Below are 10579 nucleotides of genomic sequence, written 5' to 3' on the forward strand. Positions count from 1 at the left end.
GTCGCAGGTTCGAATCCTGTCTCGGGCATGGACATGTGTGATGTCCTTAGGTTAGTTAGGTTTAAGTAGTTCTAAGTTCTAGGCGACTGATGACTTCAGCAGTAAAGACCCATAGCGCACAGAGCCATTTGAACCATACTAGTGTTTACGAAAGAACAATAACAAAAATTGATGCATTAGGTTTTCTGCAATGCTGTCTCAAATTTAGACAATATTTAATCCCATAACACACATGTGAGGCAGATCAAATTTTTACTGGAAATGTATAACACGATGGTTGATACACTATACCTATTTAATTCCGCACATTATGTATGTTAACGAGAAAAAATTTGATTATGTCTTACATTTTAATTTTTAGAATACTTTTCGTACTTAAAAGTTTTGTTTCTCTATAATTCAGTTGAAACCACAGTAAAGTTCACGTCTTGTAAATAGGTACAGACAACCGAAAATTAGAGGAAAAAACTCAAATTAACGCCATATGACTTCTATAATTTCGAAGTCATTTAAATTTCTTGCAGGACTTGCACAGAACAATTTGCACCTGAAATCCTTGGTGTTACTTTTTTTTTCAGGTACTTGCAGGGAATCTGCATCATCACATTGTTCCCGTTTGGTCACTTCCGTTATGGAGGAAGATAAGATGCCCACATAACAATAATAGATCTACTACAAACAGTGTCACTGTTAACATGAAAATCTGACTCATCACGAGACGAACCACGTGGAAGATTCTTCTCTACAGAATTGATACATAGCTTCCTCTCAATGGTGTGGTCTGTAAACTGCTTAACTATGAGTGTTTTCCTGCACATTAGAGCAGCTACACAGACAAATATCTGCAGTACTTAGGGAAGAAACTTTCAGTTGCACTTAAACAAAGCCAAAATAAGCAAAACCAAATTTGATGACTTACAGACTCTGATGGATATCTTTAATTGAAATGAAGGGGACGTTGTACCATACACGACCTTCACTAAAATTTAATATACAGCGTCATTTTTCGTTCTGAATAGAATAGTGTATACATCAGTCATGAAAGACAATAGACTTTTTCTTTAAACCTGATGTTGACGTAACTCAGGAAAGCAGCTTGGTTAAGCACGCTTCAGCAGATGTCTCTGCAGGTTAGAGTGTCGTGATCCCACACGGCGATAGCCATTTTAGCGGATCAAGCAAACCAGCAACTCGTTATATAAAGGGTAGTAAAATAAAACCCAACTCCCGCCACAATGGAACCATGGAATGGTTCCATTCAAATGTAGCCAGCACACCCGTAAACACATTTATCCCGCTGGGAGATGAAACGAACAGTTCCTGTTTCGCAGAACGTGGTCGGTCACTGACGGATCCACAGCCACACGTACTGTTGGACTTCTTCGTCCGACTGAAACCGACGTCCATGGGTGTCTTTCTTCACGTCGCCGAAGATGTGAAACTCAGTTGGTGAAAGATCCGGACCGTACGGAGAATGTTGCAGGTCATCTCTGCCAAAGCTTTTCACATAAGTTCCGGTAAGGTCATGATGACCTTCTTCGACTGCAGGAGCCTTCTGCTCGTCGAGTTCCTCGAGACTGGAATCAGAATCAGTGCTCACTGTTATAGTGACACTTTGCAGAAACTGCAGCGCCATAAAGTCAAAACGCCCGGACAGAAACATCCTGTCACACGATAATGCCCGCCCTCACAGTGCGAATTGGACTATTTGCCAATTGGACGAAGACTACGCTTCATCGATATGGTTGGGAATCTCTGCAACATCCTCAAAACAGCCCGGGTCTTTCACTGTGTGATTTTCACATCTTTGGCGACATGAAAAAAGCCATGCATTGATGTCGGTTTCAGTAGGACGAGGAAGTGCAAGATTGGTTGCCTTTGTGGATCCGTCAGCGTCAGATGTCCTTCTACAAAAGAAGACTTGATCATCTCGTCTCCCAGTGGGATACATGACTTGACCCGTATGATGATTACTTTGGATGAAACCGTTCCTTGGTCCCGTTGTGGAGGTTGTTTTTCATTTGGCTGTTCCTCATACCTTCAAGTGACACCTTCATCGAAATTCTGGGAAGCTATCGCTACCTTTTCTTGCTTCATAACTGAGAGCTTGCCAAGTTCATTCTCGCAACTTTCACGAGTTTTTTACAAAGTAATAAGCTGCCTACTATTGAAATATAGTATCTATACGTTTAAGACGTTTGTACAGAAATGCTCACCGGGCTCGGTGATGCAGTCAGTAAACGCTGGACTACTAAATTAAAGATCTGGTATTCAACACCACAGTTATCCTTGGTTTTCTTTCATTTCTCGCTTTTTTCGGATTTGTTAATTATTTGTTAAAGTGAGAAATGGCAAGTGGCGCCAAGATTTGCAGTCCATGTTAAACCGGAGAAGCTAGTTCTAAATTTAGGCTACTATCCGCTGCTGGTCCTCTTTGGTAAGGGTCCCACATGCCTGATAAACCTTCAAAGATGCACGACTGTTTTGTAAACAGTCTCCTTTATAGACGATCTCTTTAGCTGTTCTTTGAGCATGCCGCTTTAGAATCCTGAAATTAGTTTCCCGTTCAGTTTAGGAAGATTGTACACTTTTGCCTATAGCAGTCCCATGTTATGGAGCCTTCTTCTTATCAAATTTTTATGTGTGAATCGAGCACACCAATTCTCTAAAAGACGTTGTCTTTCTCAGACACTGAAAAAAAAAAACATGCATTTTGGAGTTTACAGCAAACGATGCTCTGATGGCAGTGAGAAGTTTCGTGAAATATGCGACGCACGTGTCTGAACACTTACGAAACTCCTTCGCCAGTTTGCTACGAAATCCTTTTTGAAGCATTACTGTCAAAAACACAGTACAGCAAGCAAACTGCCCAGCGCGGACTCACTTTCCAGGACATGCCTGAGAGACATCCCTGTTCTGCTGCTTGGGTATTGCGCAGTTTGCATACACATGTCGGATGTGGTAACGAGCTTAAATGCATTTGCGCACGTCACGGGCTGAAATACATTCATAATATGAAAGGAGTAACAAAAAAAATTTTGAGATTTACATTTATAACGAGATCGTAACTCTAGAATCATCTTGTTGCTCCCACCTCTTCTCGACGACCACATGCGTCCATTATAAGTCCCGTTTGGGCCAGCGTCTCGCACTTAAGCGAGTCACCATGCATGTATCCATCACGCTTCATCAACTTTCCCCGAGGTTATTAATGATTTCTGCCAATGATTACTTTAAATATTTTTTTCTTTTGACATTTTTATTTCTGTTCTCTGTGCTCGACATCACGTTGCCGTGGCTGGTAAGCTTCACTACGAATGCGTGTAACTTGATACTCTAGTTCTAATTGGCTCCATTAGCCGAGTCGTCATTGTTCGCTTGATTAGAATGCAGGACAGTCCAATGCATATAACTGACTTAGATCACCTGAACAGACCCCCCACACTTCCTACCACGGTACCAAAATTTCCCTGTACTTTAGTCAATTAGCAGAGCGTACGTGGAAGACCTGTACATTGGCCTGAAAGACCCCAAGATCTCACCCAGTTAAACTTTTTCCTCTGGGACTGTATGAAATCCGGGAGATATACCACGCATGTGGAATAAATACACAAATAAAAAAATTTGACTGTGGATATTGTATCACAGCCACATTTCCCCCCCCTCCCCCCCCCCCCCTCCTGCGGGCCAAGGGGTCAGAATAGGCCCGAGGTATTCCTGCCTGTCGTAAGAGGCGACTAAAAAGGACTCTCACACCTTTCGGTCTTTTTGTGACGGTCCCCTGCAGGGTTTGACCTCCATTTTTCAAAACTTTCCTGAAGAGCGAGCCAATTGGGGAAGGGCCCCTTACATGGTGCATCGTGCCCGTCGTGCATTGAGATCTTTTGCCCACTTTCTCGTCGTGGCATTACAGTCCTGCTCATCCTCCATCTCTTGAATAAGGACACCTTCCTCGATGCGTTTTCCTCCACCCACTATGCAGTGGCGTTTTCTGCGCCGACGAGGACCATGTAATTCTTTGCACCCAATATCCAGCGTGGTAGCCAGTCCGTTGTGATGGGGCCGCCATATATCCTGTTGGTTGTAGCCCTCTGACTACACAGAGCTCGATCTGCTGATGCCTGCGCCTTGAACTCACCATGAATGCCAAGGAGTAGATGCCCGTCACTTTGGGGCATCGGGACTCCCGGCAATGGCCATCCTGCCAGGTGGCCTTTGCTGCAGCTAGGTGGCGTCCGTAGGGAGGGCCCCTGGTCGGAATAGGTGGCATCAGGGCGGATGACACGCAATGAAGCGTAGTACCTCCTCTCGTGCTGTTGGTCAAACTCCAGCAGTCTCCAAGCGATCGAGGTCTAACTTCAATGTCAAGAAATACGACCCCAAATCGTTCTCTTCTCTGGCAACACTATGGGAGGAACGCCAGGCTAAGAATGACAGCATGGCCTATTCACCCCGGTACCTCGTATGTATGAGAGCTAATGGGGACTCTTCTGTCTCTATGAAGCTTCAGTTTTTTGCATAGCATTTAGAGGGCAAGTTTGGGGAGGTAGAGGGCTTGTCCGAAATGCGTTCTGGGTCAGTCTTGATAAAAACGGCATCCTCTGCCCAGTCGCGGGCATTACTCGCTTGTGACAAGCTGGGGAATGTTTCTGTTACCATCAAATATGGTCCAGGGTATTATATTCAACAGGGACCTTCTTTTGCAGTCTGACGACGAGCTGCGCGCCAACTTAGAGCGACGAGGAGTTCATTGCGTCCAGCACGTCCATCGGGGTCTGAGGGATAATCAGGTTGTCACCGGTGCCTTCATCTTGGCCTTCGAGGGTGACACATTACCCGCTGTGATGTCAAGTCATATATCCGTCCCCCAATGCGGTGATTTAAGTGCTGGAAATTTGGCCATACGTCTTCCCACTGTACTTCCAGCATCACATGTCGAGATTGTGGACGTCCATCCCATCCCAATACTCCATGCGTCCCGCCTCCCATCTGTGTCAACTGCAGAGAGCATCATTCCCCTTGCTCACCAGACTGCAGGATTTTACAGCGAGAAAGGAAAATCATGGAATACAAGACCCTGGACCCTGGACCGTCTGACCTCTTCTTATCCCGCCACTACGAGAACAGTTGCAGCCCCATCAGTTCCATGGGATCCAGTCAGCTCTCAGAGCCAGAAAACTAAGCCTGCCACCTTGATGGTGGGGGGCACTTCCCTCCCTGTTGCTCCCACATCATCTACCTCAGGGGCACTGTCCCCCAACCATCAGGGACACTGGTTCCCACTTTTCAGCTGGAGAAGCGTAAGTCTTCTTCGGCTCCTCTCGCTAGGAAGGGGCCCCTTGGGTCACTCCTTGTCCAGATTTCTGCTAGTGGGCAAGATGACACCCGTCAGTGGCTGAACACCCAAAAGCAGCTGGTCATAGGGCTTTATGATCATCCTCAGTCCCAGAGACTGAATCAGTGAAGCCCTCCCAGCCAGAGAAAACCAAGGATCAGCGAGAGAAATCCAGAAAGAAGACCCCCAAGACAAAGCGAATTGCGGTCGCACCCACGGCAGCGCTGTCTACAAGCTCTGTGTCTGAGGTGAAGATTCTGGCATCTGCTGAGGACCTAGATCTCTCCAGACCCTCAGACACAATGGATATAGCCTGTTCAGGAAATAAGTCGGTGGCAGCATGTGACTCTGAGGCGTAGACTGCCTCATTGAGTGTTTCATGCCTTCCCAGTCTCACGATCACATCATCCTCCAATGGTATTGCGCCGGTTTTTTCCACCGCCTGGCTGAGCTACGGCAACTGTTAAGCTTTATACCTGCTTTCTGCATTGCCCAGGAGGAAACCTGGTTCCCAGCAGTGTGGACCCCTACCCTTCATGGCTACAGGTGATATTACAAGATCCATAGCGAATATAATAGAGTGTTAGGCGGAGTTTGTGTTTATGTCCTGAACTCGGTATGTAGTGAACCTGTGCCCCTTCAACCTCCTCTTGAAGCTATGGCTGTCAGGATATGGACGATCTCGGGAAATAATTGTCTGCAACGTATATCTCCCTCCAGATGTACCGCTGAAAGTGTTGGCTGCACTGATTGATCAGCTCCCTAAAAACGTCGAAAATTTACTGTCCCAATTCGGCTTCTGCCTCTTAAATACTGGGGCTGCCACGCATTTCAGTGTGGCTCATGGTGGTTACTCGGCCACTGATTTATCAATGTGCAGCCCAGGACTCCTCCCATCTATCCATTGGGGAGCACATGGTGGTAGTGACCACTTCGCTATCTTCCTGTCACTCCACCAGAGTCATGCCCACGGACGCCTACTCAGATGGGCTTTAAAGGAGGTTTAATCTCCCCCACGTGGTGCTATCGATGTTGTGAGTGGGCAGGTCACTACAACGATAATTTCTGCCGCGAAAAACACGATCCCTCGTTCTCTAGGGTGCCCCGGCGAAAGACAGTCCGTTGATGGTAGCCGAAAGTCGGTGAGGCAATTAAAGAGCGTCGAGCTCTACAGCGACATAAGCGGCACTCTTCCCTAGAATACCTAATAGCCTTTAAGCGGCTCCGTGCCCGCGTTCGCCTGTTTATAAAACGACGGAAACAGGAGTAGACGACACGATCTGGTGACATCATATCCTTGCCAAATTGTATGATTGGGGTCTCTGGGGCCCGCTCCTGATTTTTATCTAAAACTTCCTGTCGCTCCTACTTTCCGTGTCCAGGTTGGTGCCTCCCATAGTTCCCCCTGTATACAGGAGAAGGGCGTTCTGCATGTTTCCATATTGCGTGTATATTTTTAGTGGCCATCAACGGCCTAGGAGCAGCAGTCGGGCCGTCGGTCTCATCTTCGCTGTATGCGGGTGACTTCTGCATTTCGTATTGCTCCTCCAGTACTGGTGTTTCTGAACGGTGCCTAAAGGGAGCCATTCACAAGGCGCAGTCATGGGCTCGAGCCCACGGCTTCCAGGTTTCAGCTGCGAAGTCGTGTGTCATACACTTCTGTCTATGTCGTACCGTGCATACGGAACCTGAACTTTATCTTAATGACGATCCACTCACTGTAATGGAGACGTATAGATTCTTAGGACTGGTTTTCGAAGCACGATTGACTTGGGTACCTCATCTTCGTCAGCTTAAGAGGGAGTCCTGGCAGCACCTCAGTGTTCTCCGCTGCCTGAGCAACACCAACTAGGGTGCAGATCGCTCTACGCTGCTGCAGCTCTACAGACCCCTTGTTCAATTCCGCCTTGACTATGGGAGCCTAGTTTACGTTCGGCGGCGCCCTCAGCATTGCTTTTACTCGACACAGGGCACCACTGTGGCGTTCGCCTAGCGCCGGGAGCTTTTAGAACGAGTCCAGTGATCAGTGTCCTGTTGGAGGCCAGAGTCCTCCATTGTGGATCCGACGTGCACAACTACTCGCCACCTATGTTGCACACATTCGTAGTTCTCCTAAGCATCCGAATTACCGTCTCCTTTTCCCACCCGCGGCAGTTCGTCTCCCGCATCGGCTGCCCTTCTCTCCGAACTAGAGTCTTCTTTTTACCACCTCTACTTGAGGTCCATTCACGTACATCTTCATGGTGTACACCTCGGCCGAAACTTCGTCTGGACTTTTTGCATGGCCCTAGGGACTCCATTAACCCAGCCACTCTCCTCTGTCACTTCATCTAGATTCTTGACGTGTTCTGGCACTCTAAAGTTGTTTACACCGACGGCTCGATGGCTGATGGTAATGTTGGCTTCGTCTATGTCCACAGAGGCCATATTGAACAGCATTCCTTGCCCGCTGGCTGCAGTGTATTCACTGCAACGCTTGTGGCCATATTTCGTACACTTCAGTACATCCGATCCTATTCTGGTGAGTCGTTTCCTCTCTGTTTTGACTCCCTGAGCAGCTTACGAGCTATCGACCAGTGCTACTCTCGCCATCCTTTGGTAGCGAAAATCGAGGAGTCCATCTCTGCCCTGGAACTGTCCAGTCGTTCCGTGGTGTTTGTGTGGACCCCAGGACACGTCGGAATCCCAGGCAACAAACTTGGTGAAATGCTGGCCAAACAGGCTACTCGGAAACCGATCCTGAAGATGGTCATCTCTGAAACTGACCTGCGTTCTGTCTTAAGCCCCAACTTTTTTCGGCTTTGGGAGACGGAGTGACATAACAGTATGCACAACAGACTGCGTGTCGTTAAGGAGACTGAGAATGTGTAGAAGAGTTCCCTGAGGGCTTCTCGCAGGAAATCAGTTGTCCTTTATCGACTCTACATTGGCGATAGGTGGCTCAGACATGGTTACTTCCTCCGTCGTGAGGACCCACCTCAGTGTCGCTGTGGCTCCCAAATGACTGCCCACTTTTAGCCGCTCTGCGGCGGACTTTTAACTTTCCCAGCATCCTACCTTCGGTGTTGGGCGACAATGCCTCAACAGCAGCTTTAGTTTTACGTTTTATTCCTGAGGGTGGGTTTTATCATTTGATCTGAGTTTTAGCACATGTCCTTTGTCACCCTGTATCCTGCACCCTAGGGCTTATAGCGCGGAGGTTTTAATGTGTTACAAAGTGCTATTTTATTCTCATTCTTGTTTTTAATTTCCTCTCCCTGTTTCTTGCGTCTTTCTGTGATTTTCTTCTCCTGTTTTGTTCATTGTAGTATTTGTGGTTCTTCCGTCGTTCTTCTGGTTCTTCCTTTCTCCTGTTATTGTGCCGTACGTCTTCTTTGTTTTCTTCTTTCCCTTGAGGAATTGTTCTACTGGGAACAAGGGAACGTTGACCTCCCAGTTTGGTCCCTTTCTCCCCCTTTTAAACCAACCAACCAACATTCTCTTTGGCTGTTGAGAGATGTCATTAAAGCCATCCAGAGATGTAAACAACCATGCATGAGCAGTGCCTATTAGACGCAGAGGGTCCAACAGCCGATCAGTTCCACTCATTCCACCAGGAAGGAAGAACACAGCTCAAGCATGCCTAAACGGTCAATACCACGGTTCGATCGCTTCCGCATTGTTTCTTTGTGTCAGAAAGGGCTCTCAGCAAGGGTAATGCCCACGCGTCTGGGAGTGAACCAAAGCGATGTTGTTCGGACACGGAGGAGATACAGAGAGACAGGAAATGTCGATGACATGCCTCATTCAGGCTGCCCAAGGGCTACTACTGCAGTGAATGACCAATACCTACGGATTGTGGCTCGGAGGAACACTGTCAGCAACGCCACCATGTTGAATAATGCTTTTCGTGCAAACAGAGGACGTCGTGTTACGACTCAAACTATGCGCAACAGGCTGCACGACGCGCAACTTCACTCCCAACGTCCATGGCGAGGTCCATTTTTGCAACCACGACACCATGCAGCACGGTACAGATGGGACCAACAACATGACGAATGGACCGCACAGGATTGGCATCACGTTCTCTTCGTCGATGAGTGTCGCATATACCTTCAAGCAGACAACCGTCGGAGACGAGTTTGGAGGCAACCCGATCAGGCTGAACGCCTTAAACACATTGTCCAGCGATTGCAGCAAGGTAGAGGTTCCCTGCTGTTTTGGGGTGGCATCATGTGGGGCCGATTTAAGCCGCTGGTGGTCATGGAAGGCGCCGTAACGGCTGTACGATACGTGAATGCCATCCTCCGACCGATAGTGCAACCATATCGGCAGCATATTAGCGAGGCATTCGTTTCCATGGACGACAATTCGCGCCCCCATCGTGCACATTTTGTGAATGACTTCCTTCAGGATAACGACATCGCATCGACTAGAGTAGCCAGAATGCTCTCCAGACATGAACCCTATCGAACGTGCCTGGGATAGATTGAAAAGGGCTGTTTATGGACGACGTGACCCACCAACCACTCTGATGGATCTATGCCTAATCGCTGTTGAGGAGTGGGACAATTTGGACCAACAGTGCCTTGATGAACTTGTGAATAGTATGCCACAACGAATACAGGCATGCACCAATGCAAGAGGACTTGCTACTGGGTATTAGAGGTACGGGTGTGTACAGCAATCTTGACCACCATCTCTGCTCACCGTATGGTGGTACAACATGCAATGTGTGGTTTCCATGAGCAATAAAAAGGGCGGAAATGATGTTTATATTGATCTGTATTCCAATTTTCTGTGCAGGTTCCGGAACTCTCGGAACCGAGATGATGCAAAACTTTTTTTTGATGTGTACAGTTACAAGAAATCTTGAAGCGGCTACACGCATACCGAACACATAACACATTTTACACTGAACAGGTATGCTCTGCTACGCTGATATCGACTCTACACTGAAGTTTATCATGGTCATTCCGATTTATTGTAACATTGATCAGACCAATAAAGGAATGAAACAATATGAGCGCACACTCCGCTGCAGAGAGAAAATCTCATTCTGGAAATTTAACACTGTTTCATTCTCACTCACGCCGAAAAATTTACTGGATGTCCCCTACCCAGTATGCATATTCGACACCTGGCTGCTCAACCAAATATGTCTGTTTAAGCACATCTCTCAGCCTGTGCACTGAATGTTTAGACACACTCTGTATAACAATTTAAAGAAGGTCCTAAGGAAACAAACGTTCTACTGAACAAGGC

General features: G+C 47.3%; 1 protein-coding gene across 1 annotated transcript in view; it reads right to left on the bottom strand.

The window, feature by feature from the left end:
- Positions 1–10579, bottom strand: part of LOC126482057 (transmembrane channel-like protein) — a 167372-nt gene that overhangs the window by 64201 nt on the left and 92592 nt on the right. The window lies entirely within an intron of this gene.

Source organism: Schistocerca serialis, chromosome 5, assembly GCF_023864345.2.
Source record: "Schistocerca serialis cubense isolate TAMUIC-IGC-003099 chromosome 5, iqSchSeri2.2, whole genome shotgun sequence".
Taxonomy (NCBI): Eukaryota; Metazoa; Arthropoda; class Insecta; order Orthoptera; family Acrididae; genus Schistocerca; species Schistocerca serialis.